Raw genomic sequence first — 4,698 nt, forward strand, 5'->3', positions numbered from 1 at the left:
CCCCCCCTTTTGCGCCCCGGAATTTTGGAGTTGCTGAAGGAGGAAACAAAAAAAAAAAAAAAAAAAAAAAAAAAGAAAAAAAAAATCAGCAGCTCATCTTTTAGTTTCGCACTGTCAACGTGTCCACACACTGTCCGGGGGTATTCGCCAGCGCAAACAGACACGATACATTTTGCGAGCGGATAGTCGATAGTTTTGTCCTTGGACTTTTGAACTGATTTTGTTTCTGCATGTGGAAGAGTGTGAATTCCCTAAATGAGGCTTCTGGACAATGTAATGACACGTAAAGCTGGCAAAATCCTTTTTTACCACCTCCACCTTTGTCCAATCAAGGCAAAACAACAAATCAAAATGTTATATAATAGATATTTATATATTATTGATTAAAGGTCACCAGCCTGCCGTGACATTGGGGAGAGCAATAATGAGGATTTGTGCTTGTACTAACAGTGACAGCAGGTCACTGTTAACATTATTATGTTATCTGTGACGCTTGATTTATGAAATTTAAATGTCATATAATGTAGTGTACAATAATAATTGCGCCAATTCGTCACGTTTTTAAAACTTTCTTAACGTAATTATATTTTACATATTTTACATTTCTTCGGAGTAAATTTAACAGCAAGCTATTGAGCCCACCTAATAATAAACCATAAAATATATGCTATTGTTACGACATTAACATTCGGGAAACTCGGACCACCGATGCAGTCAATAGACTCGTCACGGTTTCAACTACGATCTTATCACTGGTCTTTTATGACTAAATTGTATTGTCCATTTCTTTTATATGGTTTATAGACAGAACCATGCCACTGGATGCACATTTATGCCTTAGTGCTGAGACTAAAAGATGTGTTTAATAACACTGTCATCATGTACTGATGTTCCAGTGATGGGGAGATATAAATACATAACAGTGATAGAATTTCAACAGAGTGCTCAAGAGCAGCCTGTATACGGTGTATTAAAATTATTCGTCTCCAGACAAGATTTCAGGGTTTCTTCTTCCTGTTTTTCGTAACCTCACATGAAACGTTACGGATCGTTCAAAGGCCTAACCTCGGGAGGACGAGGTTAGGCCGAACTTCATATTCTGGAGGTCTTTCTTTCTTCTAATTCAAGCCAACAAAATTGGGCTCCTGCGAGCATAAAATCTCAGATGTGTGATGTCGGAAGCGACCCAGGGTAGTTTGATGGTCAAGGCTGGCCGAAATGGTTTTTCTCTCCTCTCTTTGCAGTCCAATTGATTGGACAGAAAGAAGATGATAAAGAGGCTGGGGTGATGGATAGGAGAGGGCTGAAAAATATTTCAATCAATGTCATCTGTAGTTTCCTTCCCATCCGCAGGAAACAGGGCTGATGTCATGGTCAATATAGGAAGCCCTTTGTCACTGGCAGGCATGTGTTACTGTGTGTGTGTGGGTGTGTGTACGCACCAAAGTTAGGTTGACTAACCGTCACCATCTGGTCCCTACAAATACCCGCTGACATATCAGGCAATATGAGTGATCATTTCAGCAGTTGGTTCAGCGTGTCTGGTAATCCTCAAACATGTGCGCAACGCAAATTCTCTCCCCGTTTGATAGCTTTAACGTGAAAAATTTCAACTATCGGCGTTTCATTTTCTTTTCTATGTCGATGACAATAAGATGCGAGCAAAAATCAGAGCGGAGTGTGCACCGACGCAGTGAAAATATGCAGCCACAAAAAAAAAAAAAGAAATGGAGTGGTGTAAAATGACTCCAAAAAAGTGCTTCCACAATCATTTCACAAATTGTGCGATAGAGCACCCCTTGAGCAGAGAGTGATGTCCCACTCCCACTCATGTAGCCACAAATGTTGTAATGTACTGGTCTGATGCATGAGGACTTGAGGAAAACAGCCTGTGACTCTGACACACTTAATAACTTCCTCAAAGCTGAGTGCCTAGAATGTTCTTCAGTCAACTTCAACATGAGCTCGACACAGTGAAAAGTAGAAAATGCCTGTGATGGTAGTATAAATTTCGTGGTATTGATATAGCAATACTCACGAGTATCTATTGAGTATCTATTTCGCTCAAAGTATCTATAAATAAAACTTCTTTTAGACTTTATTCTATTAGTATCAGAGTCTGAATGAAACATTGTCAGATTATCTTTAATTGAAAAAAGTAAAGGGATATGACTGGATTCTTTTTGAATTAAGTAAATTAGTAGAACTAAAGTAGATTCTTTCACTGTGTCCCACTGCGCCCCAGTACCAAATGACCTACGGGCTGGAGTTTGGGGACTCGTGCACTAGACATCTTTGTCCCTTAATGGTAGCATTTAAACTATTTAGGTTACACTGTGTAAAAATAAAGCAATGCAGTTTGTTATGACTGTGACTGACAGTGAATCACAAACTCTGGTATTGCCCATCACTAGTCAATGCCCTTGCCTAGCAGTGGGTTGCTAACTGATGGTCCCTTCTACAGTAACCAATCAAATGCAGCGCTCGGGAGACTTAGTTAAAAAGAGTACATAAAGAATTCCAAACTTACAGTTGGGTAGGCGATCCAATCTCCACACAAAGAAACCAGGGCCAGGCAGGGACGCAGATGAGAGGACCACAAGGAGAACATGAGACCCAGGAACCTAAATGATGCAAGCAGCCGACAAAGACAGAGTGAGGGGAAGAAGTCTGTGTACCTAGAACACCAGGTGAGACGAGTGAAACTGATTAACAGAGAATCACAGAGACACAGGTGAATTACCTCAGGACGGACAGACCTGACAAAACGATTGTGATCAGAGTCACATGATGTGACATTGGCTGGCTTAGGTCTAAATAAAAAAAAAAAGACATGGAACAAGAACACACAGAAGAGCTATTAGGTCATTATGAAAAGCCTGGTAAAGAGCTATCCTAGGAATTATGGGAGATTTGCTAATACTGTACCTACCTATACTGTCATTTGACCATTCATACTTCATTTGCATTATTTTATGTAACATAATATGAGTTTTCCACAGTCCAAAAACATGGAGGTTAGTTTAGGATAATTGAACATTTTTAACCGCAGGTATTCACTTGAGTCTACGTCTTAAATGTGGCCCTACAACGGACTGTCCAGGAGAACTGTCCAGGATGGTTGGAGCAGAGGGCCCAGGAATCTGTATAGCAGTATACAGTAAACAAAACATAACAAACCTTACATGGTCTCTCTTTCTCATGACTTTTGATCACGCTATTGAGTGTAATGTATTGGTGTTCTATTCTTTAACCAAATTACAATCCTCCTACACATCATTATTTGCACCCACTGCATGAGTTTTTGTTTTGGGAGCAAGCCTGTGTAGTTAATCAATCATGATTTTCTTGATTAATCAGAGCTAATTAACCAGATTAAACATTTTAATTGTTGGCCATCCCTGGTTAATTAATAATACGTTTTGTGTGACAACGTGACAAATGATGCTTGAATGTTTGAAAGTATCTGAAGTAACATTAAAGTTGATCCTACCGCTGCTTCGAATCTGTCTGAGTAACCTTGGGAAATACATCTTCTTAGCGGGATTCCTGATGCAGAGCGCTGGTGGGAGAGGAAAGTCAGAGAGCAACATCAATTAGGAAAATTATCAACTATGTCACACGCACACACACACACACACACACACAAAGTCATAACAGGTTCCTTTCAGTGCAGCAATACATTCCTGTACTGACACAATGTGAACAAGGTATTTCTCACAGCCTTGGGTTCTCACACATAAAAGACACATTCTCTGTTATTAGGAAGTGAAGGCCTTATTCACCTGCAGCACATCCAGTCAATCACTGCTGCAGAGGATAATAAAAGGTGAAACCACCAACACTCACACACAGCCACTTGAAAAAACACAGATGAGAACACAGGTTAATGTACATTGTATTATACCACAGCTGTACATTGAGTTTACCATTTTAAAACAGTAGTTTACTTATTTTAACCAAGTAAAAAAATTACACACACTTTTAGTAGGAAAGTGTATGAACTTTTAGGTAGGGAAGTGTATATAGTGTCCAAATAATGAAGCCTTAGCTTGACGCTGGTAACATTCCCTCGTTGTTATCCACAATAACGACAAAAGAAATCCACAGGAATGTCGCCATTCAGTCAAATTGTTTACTTCTAAATAATAAATAAATAATAATAAAACAAAGCAGTAATTTTTAAACGGCTATCAAACATAAGAAAAATCATTTTAAATTTAAAAAAAAAGTGAGAGTGAGAGGTCAAAAACTGCTTACCTCCATTTCGCGCTTCCCTGACTCTTCAAGTAACCACATCCACACAGGTATTTTCAAATTAAGAGTCAATTGAATGTGCAGAATTATTATGAAGCCACAACGTAATCCTAAATATCGCAATAGCAACATAAATTAAATGTACAAACATATTAAATTCCCCACACGTGTTATAAATGCAATAAGTCAGATAAAAATTTCCATTCAACATATGCACTTAATTTATTGTGAAAATATTAATTAACTACAATTGCATTTATGTTCCTACAGGGCATTTATATATTCATAGTTGTTTGTCTAGTGTAAGCAAACACTATTATTCTAATGTTTGAAAAACAGTTGTGACCTGAGTAGGAGTTAATAAGGAGGGAATAATAACTTTATGTAAATTTTTTGTTAAAACATACACCCACTAACAAACGCAGGATGTCAGGTAACACC

At 38.4% G+C, this 4,698-nt stretch overlaps 1 protein-coding gene across 1 annotated transcript in view; it reads right to left on the reverse strand.

Moving 5' to 3' along the window:
- The window catches only part of znf281b (zinc finger protein 281b), a 49,719-nt gene extending 46,911 nt beyond the window's left edge, over positions 1–2,808 (reverse strand). Inside the window, exons 1-2 of the mRNA XM_025057598.1 lie at positions 2,744–2,808; positions 2,531–2,624 (exon numbers count right to left, since the gene is read on the reverse strand). The gene's annotated coding sequence lies outside the window, so the exon portion shown is untranslated. The remainder of the gene's footprint in view (positions 1–2,530; positions 2,625–2,743) is intronic.
- Positions 2,809–4,698: the final 1,890 nt, after the last annotated feature.

This window comes from Cynoglossus semilaevis, chromosome 8, assembly GCF_000523025.1.
Source record: "Cynoglossus semilaevis isolate Cse_v1.0 chromosome 8, Cse_v1.0, whole genome shotgun sequence".
Lineage (NCBI taxonomy): Eukaryota > Metazoa > Chordata > Actinopteri > Pleuronectiformes > Cynoglossidae > Cynoglossus > Cynoglossus semilaevis.